The following is an 18828-nucleotide window of genomic DNA, read 5'->3' on the forward strand; positions in this document are numbered from 1 at the left end:
CAGCCCTGTGTCTGAAGACTGTGTCCATGGCTCCTGTCGACCTAAATGAAAAATATTCAGAAAAAAATTGCATGTGTGCTTCCTGTGCACACATTTTCCTGGTCACTATTCTAGAAAGTACGCTGCTTTCTTCTGGCTGTCAATGTTACTAGGTTGAGAAACACCTTAAGATGTTAACCACACACACTTCTGGATGTGTCTGTGATGGTATTTTTCAGACAGGATTAGATATTAAGATTCCGACCTCATGGATGGTCCTGTATCTTAACAGATTCATAATCTGAGGTCTGTGTTAGGAGGTGATGGAGAGTAGGAGTGGGGGCCTAGTTGGAGGAAGCAAATAACTAAGAAGGGTAACTTTGGGGGTCATTTTTGTCCTGGTCTTTTCCATTATCTCTCTGCCTCATATCAGCCATGAGGTGAGAGCCATCTCCCAGACAAACTACCAACACCATGATGTGCAACCACATGGGGCCAAACACCTAGCACTAAACCCTCCAAAACATGGGACAAAATAAACCTCTCCTCCTAACAGATAGAAGGCAGAGGTTAGGGGTGTGTGGGCAGGGCATAGGTGTGGATGTGAGTGGGGTGGGGTGAGTGTGGGCAGGCTGAGCGGTGGGTCTGAGGGGGAAGTGAGGGCGGGTGTGAGCAGGTGGTGGGTGGGCTGGTTGAGGGGTGGGTGGAGGAAACTTCTCTGGACCACTGGACAGGTGCTAAAACAAAGGTTGGAGGGATGGCTCGGAGGTTAAAAGGACTTCAGTTCTTCTAGAAGATGAGAGTTTGATTCTCAGCACCCACAGGGCAGCTCACAACTGTCTAACTCCAATTCCAGAGGGTCTGACCTCCTCAGGTACTGCCTGCATGTGGTATACAGACATACATGGAGGCAAAACTCACGCAAACACTAAAAACAAATAAATTCTTCTTTTAAGAAAGATTTGCTAGGGGGCTGGAGAGATGGCTCAGTGGTTAAGAGCACTGACTACCCTTCCAGAGGTCCTGAGTTTAATTCCCAGCAACCACATGGTGGCTCACAACCATCTGTACTGGGATCCGATGCACCCTTCTGGGGGTGTGTCTGGAGACAGCTACAGTGTACTCATATAAATAAAAATAAATAAATTCTTTTAAAAAAGAAAGATTTGCTAAAGTATTGTTGGAATCTCTTAAAATTATTGGTAGTGTCAATGATGAATTCTCTAAGTTCTTAAGGGTGAGCATGCCTAGTTTCACTTTCTGTCAATAAGGAAACTTTTGAACGATGGGGCAATGTGACCCTCTATTGGCAGTTGTTAGACTGTTTTTTTGGTGCTGCAGCCATGGCGAGGAAAAGACTGGCAGCCAACTAGAGTACTCTTCCACCACCAGAGAAGGATCACTTCTCTTGACAGCCTAAGAAGGGGGTTGCTATGACTGGTGCTAAAGGGGCAATGTATTGATGTGTACAAACCAAACTTGATTTCCCTCTATTCTTATGTAAAGCATGCTGTGATTGGTGGAAACACAGACCTTCATTTGCTAGTGAGTTGTGCTGTGATTGATTCCAGCACCCATTCTGTTACATAAAGTTCACTTAGATAGTCAGCTTGGGGGACATCCTCCTCTACTGCCTCTTTGGGGACACAACAGCAAAACCTCATCTCTAGTGATCTCTTGACCACTTTTCAGCAGCACAGGCTGGGCTGGTAACATGAAGCAGCAGAGACATAAGGTGATCTAGATCAGCAGTGGCAATGTCAGCTAAGTAGTTGCCAGCCTGAGTTGGCAGAAGTGGCAGGGCAGCCTTCAGCTTGACAGCTGAAGGAAAGGCAGCCCTGAGTGGTCCAGAGGCCAAGCTGCGGCACTGAGAAGTGTCTAGCTGCTTAACAGCTGAAGGAGAGACACATGACCAGTTCAAGATAGTAGCCAGGAGAGGAATGAGGGCGGGGTGGGCAGAAATAAAGCCAGTGAAGTGCTGAAGCTAAAGAAAGCTATAAATAGACAGAGAAAATAGAGTGCAGGTCCTGGCTGTTGGAAGAGTTTCAGAGAGCTGTCGAGCTTTTAGGACCAGCCAAGTATCTCAGAAACCCCTAGCCCAGGAGATAAAACACTGCTTGTCTCAAGGGCTGAGGAATCCCAGTGCATAGGCTGCCCAGAAGCTGTGATGCCAGTTGCTGCCAAGAGCTGAAAAATCCTAACCTCCTGTATGTGCGGTTTGAATGAGAATCTCCCCTGCAGGGTTAAGTATTTGAACACTTGGTCCCCAGCTGGGAGAGGCTTAGGAGGTGTGTCCTTGCTGAAGGAAGTTTGTCAGTGGGGTTTCAGTGTTCCTCTAGTCCAGGTTTGCTCTCTGCCAAGCTCCTGCTTCAAGGTCTGAGGCCTCAGCTTCTGCTCTTAGCACCATGCCTTCTGTCTGTTACCATGCTTCGACACCTTGGCGGACTCTCATCCCACAAGATCCATAAGTCAAAATAAACCCTTCCTTCCATAAGTTGTCTTGTTCAAGGTATTCTATTGTACCAATGGCAAAGCAAACTAGAATACTAGATCTATACAAGAGTTAAGGGTCACAGTTCCTAAGTACTGTAGAGAGCTGTAACCCCAGGAGGTACCTACTGCTGCCCTGTCTGACTGATGCTAATCCGTGCTCCTGCCAAATACTGAGGGACACAAAAGTTACCAAAGGACTTGAAGAGTGTTTGTCTCATCAGTTACCCATGACTACCACACAGGGTGAGCAGGAAGGCTTCAGCCAACTGATGGGTAACACGTTAATTCTTTCCAGTAGGGACATTCACTTTCACCTTATACAAATACAGCAACTTACATGGAGCTCCAAGTGATCTAGAGATGACCTGAAGCTATGGGAGAACATGCATAGATTATAAACCATTTTATTTTCAAACTTTATTTGCTGTTTTTTGGGTTTTGTTTTCTTGAGACAAGGTCTCCTTGGATGTTCTAGAACTGTGTAGACCAGGCCGACCTTGAACTCACAGAGAGTCAACTGCCTCAGTCTCTCTAATGCTGGGATTAAAAGTCTGACCCTTTTCTCTCTCTCTCTCTCTCTCTCTCTCTCTCTCTCTCTCTCTCTCTCTCTCTCTCTCTCCTTTTCTTTTCTTTTCTTTTCTTTTCTTTTCTCTTCCTCTTCCTCCTCCTCTTTCTCCCCTTCTTTATTTTTTGGACATGGTCTTGCTGTGTAGCCTTGACCCCATGACCAGCTTTCAGTTTCTTGATCAATGTTTGATACATCATTGTAGGAGTGTCCAGCTCACTGTAGGCAGGGTTACCCTGGGTTGGTGTTCCTAGGTTCTATAACAAAACAGGCTGAGCAAGCCATGGGGAGCAAGCCAGTGAGCAGCATCCCTCACGGCCTCTGTTTCAGTTCTTGCCTCAAGCACCCGATCTGACTTCCCTCAGTGAAGGACGACAACTATAAGAGAAATAAACCCTTTCTTGCCCAACTTGCTTTTGGTCATAGTTGTTTATAGTAGCAACAAAAAGCTCACTTACCTCTTACTCCAGCTGTTGTTATGGTTTCCAAAGCATTCTTCTTAGTGAAAAAAGAAAAAAGAAGAAGAAAAGAAATATGCAAACATACAGAGAAAATGGACTGAACACCTGTTCCCATATTCATCTACATGGTTGCTAATATTTTATACCCATACTTGCTTTAGATTTTTTCAAAAAGGAATAAACATTGTAAGTAGAAGCAAAAGCAGTATTCACCATGACAACTTCATTTCTCTCCCTTTTAACATGTACCATGAATTCCGTGTGTCTTAGATACTTAGGCTTGTATGTATGCATAAACATACTTTTAACATAGCTGTATCTTTATGTAGATGGTACCTTACTCTACATATTATTCTGCAACTTGATTTCCTGTCTCCTTACTGTGTCTGGAATGTATTCCTTGTTGGTGTCTATCAGACTGGTTGTTTAATTTGGATGCTGCCTAGTAAACTATCTTATGCATGCAGTAAAACTGCACTTTGTTTTTGTTTGGCATATGAGATGTTTCCTTTTTTATAACAGATAAAACTGCAATGTTTCATGTTTCATGGTGTGTGTGTGTGTGTGTGTGTGTGTGTACACATGTGGTCCTGATGTTTGGAGCCAGACCCTCATGAACTCTCAGTATGTATTCTACCCATGAACATCTGTCTGATCATTTATATATGTGACTCTGTACATACGTGTGAGGGGTTTTCTAGCCTGGCAGAATAATGAATAAGCAAACAAACAATAGAATCTATGAGTCAAATGGCAACCCAGTTTTCATTTTCACAACTATACTGGAAGGGTTTTCTTTCCTTCTGGAGACGGGGCTTTGCTAAGCCACTTGACGTGTGTTATCCTCTCATCCCATCTTCCTGAGCAGCTGGAATCACAGGTGTGCACCACTGCCCACAGCTGTCCAATTATCTTCTTATGGGGAAGAAAGAACTGACAGTCTGTCCATCAGCATGAGAGCCTGGTGCTCCATATGTGACACCTGTACCAGCATCCTCCACCACTTTCCCACTTAGATGGGTGTGAAATAGTGTCCCAGGGGCTTCCTTCAGTTGCCTGGTCAGGGGGAAGGCACATTTTTTGCATATTTATTTGCTACTCTGTTGCAGTAAATCTCCAACCCAAATATGCCCTGGCAATAAAAACACAACACAATTAATATGGACACATGCTGTGTGGCTAGATTAGGCAGGATCTACCACTACACTATCATCTTCCACATCTATGAGACCTCTTAGAACTTGCTGTTTCTCCAGGCCACGTGCTTCTCCTTTGCTTTTCTTCTTCTTCCTCCTCCTCCTCCTCCTCTGCATCCCCTCCTTCTTCCATTTTCTCCTTCTCTCTCCCAACCTTCCACTCCACCTTCCCTTTTTCTGCCCAATCATCTGCTCTCCTTTATTTTACAAATTACGGAGGGAAGAAGGTTTACAGGAAATCACCTGGGTGCTGACTCAGCCTTGTTCAAAACCCCCTCACAGGAGAGCGGATTTTTTTTTTGGGGGGGGGGTTGAGACAGGGTTTCTCTGTGTAGCCCTGGCTGTCCTGGAACTCACTCTGTAGACCAGGCTGGCCTCGAACTCAGAAATCCACCTGTCTCTGCCTCCCGAGTGCTGGGATTAAAGGCGTGCACCACCACGCCCGGCTTAGGAGAGCGGAATTAACATCAAATATAATTTAGCCCCAGGGCTACCCACAACACTACTCAGAAATCTTCCAGGAATTACTCTTTTTCCCCCTTTTCCCATTGACTCATATTTATTAACAACATGTAGGAAGTGTGTTACAAACTTGTGCACCAAGCCTTGTCCATAAACAAACCATTTCATTTTCTTCACTATTTTATACTATTTTATTTTATGCGTGTGGGTGTTTTGACTGCATGTATGTCTGGGTACCACGTGTGTGCCTGGTGTCTGCAGAGATAAGAAGAAGGCACTGAATCCCCTGAATGTCCAGATGGTTGTGATCCACCATGTGGGTGCTGGGAACTGAACCTAGATCCTCTGAAAGAGCAGCCAGACTCTGAATCCCTGAGCCATCTCTTCGGCTCTTCACCATTTCTTCTGGGTGGAGGCTTTGAGCTTCTCCCCCACTTCTCCTCAAATATACAATAGGTTGTTAGAACAATAGTCGCGATGCTGTGCTACAGAGCATTAGAGCCTACAACTCCTCCCAGGCTGTATGGAACCTGCTGCCTGACCTCTGATTCTACTTTCAGGTCAACTTTTTAAGCTCCTGAATGTGAGAGGAGTGGGGATGCAGGGCCACGGTGACTCCTGCTCCTCTCCCTTCAGAGAGCACCCCCCCCCAAAAAAAACAAAAAAACAAAAGAAAAAAAAAAAACAGAGAGCACCCCAAAGACAGTCTCCTGCTATAATCAGTTTTCACACTTATTTATTGAATACTTTGTTCTTCCATCTATATTTTATTTATTTTTAATTTTTTTTAATTATTGAGACAGGGTCTCTTTATGAAATCCTGGCTGTTCTGGAACTTTCTATGTAGACCAGGCCTCAAACTCACAGAGATCCACCTGCCTCCGCTTGGGTTCAAGGAGTAGGACACCAGGCCTGGCCCTTTCCTCCATATTTTCAATGGCAAATCTGAAGTCTGCCAACATTCAGAGACAGGTTTCTTGATTCTGAGGTCCTTTTTTGATCTCACCCACCAGTCTGTCTGACCCTATGCCAGCATCATGCCATCTCAGTCTAGGAAGTGGATCCTGGTGAGACAACCCTTTTCAGGTGTTCCCAGATCTCCCAGCTGCCTTGTTTTCTGCTTCAGGCTGAATTTTAACATTGGGTTATTTCATTCTGTGGAAAGTCATGTTTGGCTTCTTGATTGAGTTCATGGATAAACTCTAAGGAAGAACTTACATGTGCTGACACTGACTCCTGCACCTCGTAGACCTGTGGCCATCTTGGTTTCTGCGTGTGTTCTCATGCTACATTGTAACTTAATGCTTAGAAGACTGATTTTAATTTTCTTCATAATGAGCTTATCTACTTTTGCTGGATTAATTCCAAGTAGTCTTTTTAAAGATTGATTTTTATTACTATGTGCATCAATTAGCGATTGTGCGTGCACACATGCATTAATAATAACAACTATTTTTAATGTAAAAAGACAAATTTCTTCTATTCTTAATTTTAAAAAGTCACAATTAGTCATGAATGCGGCAACTTTTCTGACCTTTCTCATTAGATTTAACAAATTCTATTCTTTTTTTAATATATGCACATCTATCTTTAGTTTGGTCTTAACAGTAACACATATTATTAATATACAGCAAATACATACTAGTATGTCAAGCACTGCTGTGACTAATCCCATAAGGAGCAGGCATTATCATTTTCCCCAATCTGTATTTGGGAAAATAGCACATTGAGGTATATAATTAACTAAAGTCATAGAAAAATAGAGGCATATGTTTTGGGTTTTTATATTAAGTTATTTAACTTTAAATTTTTGAATATAATTTTTCTACTGATTTCTAGTCACTATAATGCCAACTTTATATGGATTTACTGAGAGATGATCATTTAATGATAAAATTGACTATATCATTTGTTATGACTTATCTGTAGTAATTTAAGATTTTTTTATCTAAACTCAAAAATTCTATTTTTATTTAAACCTAGATATCTGTAACTGCTTGGAATAAAATTTGGCACCTAAGTACTAAGTAAGTGCCCAGTTCATTCTCCAGCTTAGTAGTGAATCTGAATCATAAATAGTTCAGTCTACTGGAGAAACATTTGAGAAGCATTTGTAAGAGCTTCTGGAAGATAAAACTCATTTCCTTAACTCTTTAAATGTTTACCTATTGTACTGGATAGCTTTGTGTCAACTTGACACAGCTGGAGTTATCACAGAGAAAGGAGCTTTAGTTGGGGAAATGCCTACATGAGATCCAGCTGTGGGGCATTTCCTCAATTAGTAATCAAGGGGGAGAGGCCTCTTGTGGGTGAGACCATCTCTGGGCTGGTAGTCTTGGATTCTATAAGAGAGCAGGCTGAGCAAGTCAAGGCAAGCAAGCCAGTAAAGAACATCCCTCCATGGCTTCTGCATCAGCTCCTGCTCCCTGACCCGCTTGAGTTCCAGTCCTGCATCCTTTGGTGATAAACAGCAGTATGGAAATGTAAGCCAAATAAACCCTTTCCTCCCCAACTTGCTTCTTGGTCATGATGTTGTGCAGGAATAGAAACCCTGACTAAGACAAATTGGTACCAGCAGAGTGGGGTATTCCTGTAACAACCTGACCATGTTTTGGGGAGGACTGTGGAAGGACTTTGGAACTTTGGGCTAGAAGATCCATTCGGTGTTAAGAGCTCTGTCGAAAGTTGTGTAGGAGCTTGGAAGATAATGTGGAGAACAGTGCAGAAGATGGAGACCCGGCTTGTGTAATTTCAGAGGGAAAATTAAAGACTCTTTTCAGGGCCATTGTTGTTTTGAATTGTGAAGATTCTGTGGTTCTGGTTAGCTGGGGCTGAAGAATCAGCTGTGATTAACAAGATACCAGAACCACTAAAATGAAATGTTTTCCTTACTGGGACTATTGATGCTGGTTAGCTGGAGCTAAGAAATTAGCGGTGATTAAGAAGAGACCAGCATCATTGAGGTGACATCTTCTGGGAAGTATTTTCTGAGAGCACAAAGAGGCTGTGNTCCAGAGATAGCCAAAGTTGTACTTTGTGCTGCAGCAGGACTTGGTAATGTGTAAGAGTTACCCATGTGGTACTGGTTTTGAAGGTATGAAGGGGTCATGCAGATCAGCTGAGGCCATGGAAGCACTGTGAGAGGCCATGGAAGGCCATTGGTGAAGGTGCAGTCTCAGTTGCAANTGATGGCCCAGGACTGAAGGGGTCACAGCAGCATTTTGGAGATACCAGTACCATGAGATAACCACCAAGAACAGCAGCAGCAGTGAAGTACAGGCAGCTGGAGCTGGAGCCAAGAAGACAAGGTGTGTGCTATGAAGGGCATGGCTGGAGAAGTGACCCAAGCCCTTGGAGGAGCCCAGAAGATTGTGAGTTGGATCCCAGACATTGGACGGTTGGAGTTTGATTTTGCTTTTGATTGTGACTGTGCCCTGATGNTTTTCCCTCTTGAAGGAAGTATTTGAGTGGAGCCCACAGTTAAGAGACTTTTAATTGTAAAAAGACTTTGGATTTTAAAAGGTATTGGATATTTTAAAAGGATTGAACTTTTAATATGTAAAAACTGTGGAACTCTTAAAGTTATTTAAGATCTTGGGGATGAATAAGAACTAAGGGTTGAGGCTTACTAGTGATGTGTTTGTGTGTCAAGTTGACAAGGGGTCAATTGTACTGGATAGCTTTGTGTCAACTTGACACAGCTGGAGTTATCACAGAGAAAGGAGCTTTAGTTGGGGAAATGCCTACATGAGATCCAGCTGTGGGGCATTTCCTCAATTAGTAATCAAGGGGGAGAGGCCTCTTGTGGGTGAGACCATCTCTGGGCTGGTAGTCTTGGATTCTATAAGAGAGCAGGCTGAGCAAGTCAAGGCAAGCAAGCCAGTAAAGAACATCCCTCCATGGCTTCTGCATCAGCTCCTGCTCCCTGACCCGCTTGAGTTCCAGTCCTGCATCCTTTGGTGATAAACAGCAGTATGGAAATGTAAGCCAAATAAACCCTTTCCTCCCCAACTTGCTTCTTGGTCATGATGTTTGTGCAGGAATAGAAACCCTGACTAAGACACCTATTGTTCAGGTTTTTGCTTTTCTGGTATATTGCTTCTAAATGGAAAGGTTTGTTTATTATAGTCAGTCTAAAACAAAATAAGGACGTGTACCACAGTTTTACTTTGGCCACCACATGAGGACATGGTTTGCTACTAATCCTAGTGGGTTATGAATATTCAAACTAGGTGGCATTCACCTCTTTTGAAGCTATATGTTATATAAAACAATCACAAAGAAAAAATATATATAACAACTAGAAAGGTTAATATATTTTGATGTTTTCACATTGTACTATTTTTTAAAAAAGTAAAATGTCAGACATGCTTCCTACTTCCGTTGGCTAATAAGTACTGCTGCCGTCATTTATAATGGTCAGAGAGGGTCTACCAGGTCATCATCAGTCCATTCTGCCTCTTCCCGTTTGGGATTCTTTGATACACAGTCATCATTTTCATAGCCTTTCCTCTTCTTTGTAACCATGTTAAGGGCAAGGTCAGAAGGATGACATCGTTCTAACTTCTGTTTCAGAACAGCAACTTCTTCAGACCTGGGTGGCTCCTACCATTTTTTCCCTAGGTTTCTCATGCTTCTCATTATATCCAGTAACTGTGATAGGCAAGTTCTGTTTTCTTTCAGCATTAGACTCCCTGATAAATAGCTCTCCATAGTAATTCCAGCTCTAGAGGCACTTGATAAAATGGCAGCCAGGGCAATTTGGGAAGGTGTGAATAAAAGATAAGCATCTGTCAACGCAATTCTACTAAGAAAATCATAAGCGGTTTTCCTCAAAATCGCCGGATTCTCCAACATGGGGTATCAAGTCTTTATATCGATGAGGAAGCCTTCAGATGGTCTATACGGATTGTGGACAATAAGGTGAAAATTAAGTTGTTGTATAAGTAGTAATTCATATTCCAAAATCTGTTCCAGTGCCTTCTCCTGTCCAAGAGGACTCTCTCGAAGATTTCCAACAAACTGAGGACTAGACACATTGAATTCATCTACTTTGCAGGCCAAAAATGCACAAGCAAGCATTATTATCCAAGGGTGATATTCCATTACTGAGTTATTAAGATAAAAACGCTTGAAATAGGGCTGGTGAGATGGCTCAGTGGGTAAGAGCACGCGACTGCTCTTCCAAAGGTCCAGAGTTCAAATCCCAGCAACCACATGGTGGCTCATAACCACCTGTAACAAGATCTGACTCCCTCTTCTGTAGTGTCTGAAGACAACTACAGTGTACTTACATATAATAAATAAATAAATCTTTAAAAAAAAACAAAAAACGCTTGAAATACATACAAGCTGTACCCACAACAGACCGTGGCATAGCTGGCTTAAACACTGAACAGAATTCCAATAATCTTTTTTCATAGTACTTGCAAAGTGTCATTTCTTCATGAGGCTCAAGAAACACTGGATCATTTGGAAGAAACTTCCCGTTAGCCACAGCTTTGCAGTAGAATTTGTGGTTGGCGTCTGCTCGCAGGCACGCCAGCTGCTCCTCGCTAGCGAAGGTCCAGTGCTGCTTCTGGCTGCTGCTGAGGTACCACAACAGAAACAGTGACACTCCGAGAGACAGTAACCACGAGCGATGGCCAACACGCAAAACCCGCGCCCAGACTCCACAAATTCTATTCTAAGGGATTTCAGTTCCAGTTTTAAAGATTTATTTATTTATTTAATTTTATTTTTGAGACAGGTTTTTCTTTGTAGCCCTGACTGTCCTGGACCTCAGTATGTAGACCAGGCTGGCCTCAAACACACTGCCTCTGCCTCCCAAGAGCCGAGATTCCTGCCTTTTATTGAAATCATCACAGTCCTTACTTTTCAGAGCAGTGTACTCACTCCATCAGCAAATCTGAGGTTGTGTTGTGGGGATTCTCAACTCAGCCTTCATATAAATTATTCTCATCCCTTTAACACTGATAGCATTGGCATTGACTTACATAAACTTAAATTGAGCTATATAATTATAATTTTGACTACCCATGTGTTTTAGTTAGCATTTCATTGCCATGAAAAGTCTGTGATCCTCATAGTGAGAAGCATGGCAGCGTGCAGGCAGACATGGTCCTGAAGGAGCTGGAGAGTGCTACATCTTGATCTGAAGGCAGCCAGGAGGAGGCTCTCCTCCATGCTTGGCAGAGCTGGAGCACTAGGAGACCTCAGAGCCCCCCTACACAGTGACACACTTCCTCCAACAAGGCCGCACCTCCTACTAGTGCCACTTCCCATGAGCCAAGCATATTCAAAACATCACACCATGATGTTGTTATAACTTATGTAATAAACTACAACCAATCCTTGAATGAGCATAAAACTCCAGTGCATGATAGCCCATTATTTATGGGAATTCACACTGAAGGTCACTGTCAGAGAGAATAGAAAGAATTAGTTAATGATGTCGATGATGAAAGAGTTGCTGTTTAAGGATGCCAGTGGCTGTAATGATAAGCTCACTGGGTCAACAGGAGTTACCTCTATTTCACTAAATTCAAAGAACAGGAATAGATAAACTACGATGCATTATGTACTGTGCTAAGCACCATTTGTTATAGAGGATCCGCACCCTAAATCTAAATGCACCTGCATGAGGACCAGAAGCATCTATGTCCAGTGGCTCACAACTGCTTAAAACTCCAGCTTGGGGTGGGGTTGGGAGCTGGATGGGTGAACATAAAGGTAGCCTAAATGTCTTACAACCTGATAGACACAGTCAGTTCAAGTATGTAAATAACCACAATAGAAAACAGAGTGAGGCAGAATTTAATGACATAGAGTAGCTACCATAGATCACAGAGTGAAAATGTAGCTCAGGATGTATAGGGGTCAGGAAGAGAGTTGGACTATAGATGTCCACACCAGCGAGCTGTCTTAATCCTCCTGGCCATCAGTCACCTCTAAAGCAACGAAAACGCTTCTGGAATCAGCTTGACTTACAGTTTCTTTTCTTGCTGACCTTGCAAAGGGCCCCTGTTTAGCTCTTTCAGATGAGAAGTCTATAAGGTCTGTGTCTCAATCTCTGTGATTACATTATCATACTAAAAGGAAAGGATAAATTAAGGCTGAAGATTGGAGACTGGGAAGATGGCTCAGAGGTTAGAGTGCTTCCTACCCCATGCAATCATGAGGACCAGAGTTTGGGTTCCCAGAACCCCAGCCAATGCCAGGTGGGCATAGCATCAGCCCTGGGAGACAGGGACAGGGGATCTCCAGACCAAGAAGCCCAGTGATACTCGCAGTGCCTTGAGCTGTGGGTTTGATGGAGAGAGTCTATCTATTGAGTACAATGGAAGAACAATGGGGGACGATTCCTGATTGTACTGGATAGCTTTGTGTCAACTTGACACAGCTGGAGTTATCACAGAGAAAGGAGCTTCAGTTGGGGAAATNCCTNCATGAGATCCAGCTGTNNGGCATTTNCTCAATTAGTNATCAAGGGGGNNNGNNCNCTTGTGGGTGNNNCCATCTCTGGGCTGGTAGTCTTGGGTTCTATAAGAGAGTGGACTGAGCAAGCCAGGAGAAGCAAGCCAGTAAAGAACATCCCTCCATGGCCTCTGCATCAGCTCCTGCTTTCTGACTTGCTTGAGTTCCAGTCCTGACTTCCTTTGGTGATAAACAGCAGTATGGAAATGTAAGCCAAATAAACCCTTTCCTCCCCAACTTGCTTCTTGGTCATGACGTTTGTGCAGGAATAGAAACCCTGACTAAGACACTGATCAACACATGTATCCATACCAACATACATGCACATTCACACATATGTCCACATATGTGTCCTCACATGTGAAACATGCACACACACACAAAAGTAGAAAAAGAAAAAAAAATGGAAGGATTTAAGGTTTAATCACCTGGCACTGGGGTGGGGAAATGATCCTGGATCGTCTGGATGGATGGTGATCACAGTGAGGGACAGGAGTGAAAGGGAAATTACAGAAGTTATGTGTGGAGTGAGACATATCAGGGACCTGCCCATTGCTGTCATTGAGCATGGCTGTGGGCATGAGCTAAAGCATTGCTGCAGCTTCTAGTAGATGCTAAAGGCAAGGAGATGGAGTCTCTCCTAGAACTTCAGAAGAATCTGGTCATGTGACACTGACCCATGGAACATGGGGACTGATTTCCAACTTCTAACCTTCAGGGTTATTAGATACCAAATTTGTGTTATTTCAAGCTACTACACTTGTGACAATTATTTATGTGAGCAATAAGAATTCATGCAGAGTGCATGAAGCTGGTCAGAGAAAGAACAAGTTTTGAATGAAAGTTCACAGTTTTGTGCGTTGTGAGCTGGAGAACTGGTAGTTACTTGCAGGTTATTAAAAATGTAGATTTGGGGATGGCGAGATGGCTCGTCAGGTAAGAGCACCCCACTGCTCTTCTGAAGGTCCTGAGTTCAAATCCCAGCAACCACATGGTGGCTCACAACTATCCGTAAGGAAATCTGAGTCTCTCTTCTGGAGTGTCTGAAGACAGCTACAGTGTACTTACATATAATAAATAAATAAATCTTTAAAAAAAAAACAAAAAAAAATGTAGATTTGAATCCTATAGGAAGGGGTCAAGACTCAAGACTTTAGAATCATTTCATGGGAGGAACACTTGACACCTAGAATGTAGGCAAAAGTGTATTAGTCAATAAATTCAGAACTGTGCTGTCTTACAGAGCTACAACCCACTGAGTACAAGCCACATATGCCATTCAAAAACGCCATCAACTGGGCTCAGAGATGGCTCAGTGGGCAAAAATGCTAGCCACATAAGCCTGGAGACCTGTTTGACACCCAGGACCCATATACCAAGCTCAGTTCCATGGCATACACCTGTAATCTCAGCACTCTTACTGTGAACCGGGAGGCAGAGATGGGAGGATTCCCTGGAAACCTGCAGGGCAACTCCCCTGGAGCACCCGGTGTAGCACAAAAATAAGAGCGACCCTGGCTCGACCAGGTGGAAGGAGAAAACCAGCTCCAGAATGTTGTCCTTGATGTCACATTCATTCCATGGTATTCACATGTATACACACACACTCATGCGCACACACAATCCCTGCCAACAACCATATTAAAACACACAGAAGAAACAGGTAAAAATTAAACCTTAGTAGTATATTTTATTTCACTAAATATGTCCAGATTGTTGTCACTTTAACATTTAATCAGCACAAAGATTACCAAAGAGCTCTTTGATATCCCTTTTTTGCAAGTAATCCATGTGCACCTTACACTTGCAGTGTGTGAGTCCATCGTGCCTGCAATTAATTTCAAGGGCTCAGTAACCTTCGTGGAGCTGCGACAGTGGATGTATCAGGCAGTGCAATTAGAGGGAGAGCAGACAGCAAGTGGAGCCTTGAGAGACACCTGCATTTGGGAGATAAGGGGAGGGAAAAGAGCCAGTGGAGAAATTGACAGAGGCAGGAGGATAATCAGTACAGCACAACATCTAAAAGTCCAAGTGTCTTTCCTAGGGAGACTCAGGGAAGAAGGTCATCACACGCTTCGTTCGGTGCGAAGCATCCTTCACTCTTGCATTTGAAAGGACTTCCCTGGCCCTAGTGTGGCTCTACACTACAAAATCATCATTGCCATGACTTTGGGAGTCTCGTGTATGGAACCAAATACGCTTAGAAGCTCTAACGTAGGTGGCTGGAGATAGCAGGGTGACTAAAGGAAAGAAGAAAGGAACAGTTAGGTGGTACAAAGTTGTCAGAGGGTTTGATGATTTAAAACAGGTGCCTGGTGGGAGTAAGATGGAGATTGGGTTACCATGACAACCGATTATTTCATTGGTCCAATGACCAGTTGCTATGGCAACAAAATCTTTGTGTCAGTGTGACATAGATCCCAAGGGAGAGGATGCTTGTGCAAAGGACCCCATGCTCATTGATAAAGCTTTCACATTTGCAATAATTTCTGCATTGTTTGAAATGTCTCTTGCAGGAATGCCAGTTAAACACAGATACTCTCCTTCTTTGCCATGCATTTAAGGCAATCACTGACTGCAAAATGCCCACATCTTCCTGCTCTACATAATGTCTTCCTTCTTAATACTCTTCAGTTGTTTTTGTAATGTATCATTTTCTCTCAAAAACTGTACTTCCCTTGAAGGCAGGGGTCATTCTTATAGCCCAGTAACTCACTATGCAGTGAGCTAGCCAAGAGCCAGTGGGAGCCACTGAAAAGACAGACCTTGGGAGCCAACCAGATGTGGGTTACACATCTTCTCTACCTTTGCCATCTGCCAGTTGTGTGGCCTTAGGAAAGTTGTTTTTCCTCCTCCTCCTCCTCCTCCTCCTAGAGAAAGAGTCTCATTATGTAGCCTTCTGGAACTCACTATGTAACTAGGTTGGCCTTGAACTCGCGAAGATCTGCCTCTGCCTCTGCCTCTGCCTCAGCCTCCTGAGTGCTGGGATTAAAGGCATGAACCACTATGCTTGGCTCAGAAGTAACTTTTAATGTAAAAAAAAAAACAAAACAAAAACAGATATAGGGTAGATAACAAGTTTTCATGTGTGGATCTTATTTGAGTTTTGATTCAAACAAAAATTTAAGAAACCCATAAAGTGACTGTATGTGTAAGCACTGGGAGAAGTATCAAAGATACATCTTATGACAAACAGGATGACATAGACTATCAGCAGAGTGAACAGGCTGTGCAGAGACTGACAGAAAGTCTCTGCTCACTGTACTTCAGACAGGCATCAATATCTAGAATAGATAAAGAACTGCAGAACATGATTGAAAAACACCCTGCTGATCAATAAATGGGCCACTGACTTGAATGGACAGTTCTCAAAGGGGGGAGAAAGTTCAAATGGCAAATAAATATTTTTAAAAGTGTTTAACATCATTAGTCATCTGGGAAGTGTAAATTAAGACCATTTTGAGATTCTAGTTTGTCCCAGTGAAACTTGCCACCACCAAGAGAACAAATAACAACAAAAACTATTGTAAGGAAGAAGAACCTTGGTTCTTAATTTTGTATGAGTATAGACAGTATGGAAATAGAAGAGTCTCAAAGATTTTGAAAACTAAAAGCACTGTAGGGGACAGATCTACTGTCCCCAGGATCTATACTCTACTACATGGGCATTTGCATATCTTTACATTTATTGCAAGGAAATGAAATCAACCTAGGTGTCCATCAAGTGAATGGAAAGAGAAAATCTAGGCCATATATTGAATTTTGTATTTACTTATAAAAAAGTAGAATTATGAAAGTTTTGGGGAAATGGATGGAATTGAAAAATAATATGTTAAGTGAGAACCCAGCTGGGCACAGAAAGACAAACACCACATATTTTCTCTTATCTGCAGGACCTAGCTTCTATTTTTTATACATGTGTATTTCTGTGAGTGGGGGTGTGTAGTGGTTAGGAGAATAGAAAAGGGCCCAAGACTGGGGAAACATGGGCTTTGGGGACTCCATGGGGAGGGGATAGGGCATGTGTGAAATAAAGCTGGCACAGCAGGAGGGGAAGAAAGGCAGAAAGGCATGAGATGATGGGAAGAAAAGAGGAAAGAGGAAGGGCAATCAAAGCTATATATGTATGAAAATGCCATAAAGAAATCAAGGAAATGTTTGTGCTAATTAAAATAAATAAGTATATATCCTATAATTTTATACACAAGACCCTAAAGACTACCAGGAAAACTTAGATATGATAACCACTTCCAGCAGAGTGGTAGGACATAAAATCAAGATATAAGATCAGTAACCTTCCTGTAGATAAGCATGCCAAGAAAAAAAAAAAAAACAACTCCACTCAAAATTGCAAAGAGTGTGAGAAGAGGAAGAGGTGGTGGCTGCCACCTATCTTAGAGTAAACCTAACCCAGGAAGTAAACAGCCCCCACAATAAAAACTTTACAATACTGAAGAAATCGAGCCAGATGCTAGAGGCCTGAAAGACCTTCCATGCTCACAGTTAGGAAGAATTAATATTGTGAAATGGTTATCTTGACAATGGCAGCCTACATTTTTAACACAGTCCCATTAAAATTTCATCAGCATTTTTTTTTTTAACAGAAAGAGAGAGAAAAAAAAACAATCTTAAAATCCACATGGAAAGAGAAAGGACCCTGGACCCTAAGCAAAAGGAGGGATGCTGGGAATATCACCATATCTGATTTCAAGTGCTGCAGTTGAGCCTCAGAACCAAAACCAGATATGTAGCTCCACAGAACCCAGCTTCACGGGACCCAGCTCCACGAGACAGGACGGAGCACCCAGACATGTTTGTGCTTCCTGTACTGTGAGTGTCCACTTCATTAGTGCATTTATTTACTTATTCGTTCATTTTTTAAATTGTAAGACAGGAGTTCATATGCTTCAGGCCAAGATATGCAACAGCTGCTTGATTTTCGACAAACATGCCCAAAATACACACTATGGGAAAAACAGCATCTTCAACAAATGGTGCAAGAGATGTTAGCATGGAGAAGTAAGACTCTAGACCCTTGTCACTCACCCTGCGTATAACTCCACTCCAAATGGATCAAAAACTGTAAAACAGAATGTGAATCTCTGTTACTACTAGAGGGAAAAGCAGGAAGTACACCTCAAGATACGGGTATCAATAAGGACTTCCTGCACAGGAGTCATTCAGAAAACAATACGAACCACAGACAAGTGAGATTTTGTGAAATGAAGGCTTGTGTGCAGCAAAGGAAACAGCTAATGGAGGCAGGGGTGGGGTCAGCTCACAGATGGGAGGAAATCTTCACTAGCTGCACATGTGACAGAGGACTGCTATCTAGACTACACAAAGGACTTGAGATCTTAAATAACAAGAAATCAAATGACAGGATTAATCAAACAGTTAGTTGGGTGCAGTGGAATGCCACTGTACACCCATAATCTGAGCATTTGGGAGGTAGAGGCAGGAGCATCAGATGTTCAAGGTCATCTTCATGAACATATCTTATACAAGGATAGCCCGAGACATTCCAGACCTTGTCTTACAATGAATGAGTGAATGAATGAATGTGCTAATGAAATGAACGGACACTCTCAAAAGATGAAGTACAAATGGTCAATTACTTGTATGAATGAAAATTATTCAAACTTGTGCTCGCTTCAGCAGTACATACACTAAAATTGGAACAATACAGAGAAGATTAGCATGGCCCCCGTGCAAGGATGACATGCAAATTCATGATGTGTTCCATATTTTTTGTTTTGTTTTGTTTTTGGTTTTTGAGACAGGGTTTCTCTGTATAGCCCTGGCTGTCCTGGAACTCACTTTGTAGACCAGGCTGGCCTTGAACTCAGAAATCTACCTGCCTCTGCCTCCCAAGTGCTGGGATTAAAGGTGTGCACCACCACGCCTGGCTTCTATTTTTTTTTCAAAGATTTATTTATTATTATATCTAAGTACACTGTAACTGACTTCAGACACACCAGAAGAGGGCATCAGATCTCATTATGGGTGGTTGTGAGCCACCATGTGGTTACTGGGATTTGAACTCATGACCTTCAGAAGAGTAGTCAGTGCTCTTACCTGCTGAGCCATCTCGCCAGCCCCTGGCTTCTATATTTTAAAAAAAGAAAAAATGTTCAACCCCCCTGGCAACCCAAGAAACACAAAACTACACAGAGATTCCATCTATGTCCAGTGA

General features: G+C 42.7%; 1 non-coding gene and 1 pseudogene across 2 annotated transcripts; one reads left to right on the forward strand and one right to left on the reverse strand.

Annotated features, from left to right (window-relative positions):
- Positions 1 to 9575: 9575 nt before the first annotated feature.
- On the reverse strand, positions 9576 to 10668 carry LOC110323566 (annotated as a pseudogene). The gene is made up of 2 exons (XR_002380636.2): positions 10501 to 10668; positions 9576 to 10295 (listed from the first exon to the last, which is right to left on the reverse strand). The product of XR_002380636.2 is annotated as a cyclin-H-like (transcript).
- Positions 10669 to 18277: 7609 nt separating this feature from the next.
- On the forward strand, positions 18278 to 18384 carry LOC115064365. Its single transcript, XR_003844185.1, has one exon. It is a non-coding gene; the product is annotated as a U6 spliceosomal RNA (small nuclear RNA).
- Positions 18385 to 18828: the final 444 nt, after the last annotated feature.

The sequence above is a fragment of the Mus pahari genome, chromosome 6, assembly GCF_900095145.1.
Source record: "Mus pahari chromosome 6, PAHARI_EIJ_v1.1, whole genome shotgun sequence".
Classification (NCBI taxonomy): domain Eukaryota; kingdom Metazoa; phylum Chordata; class Mammalia; order Rodentia; family Muridae; genus Mus; species Mus pahari.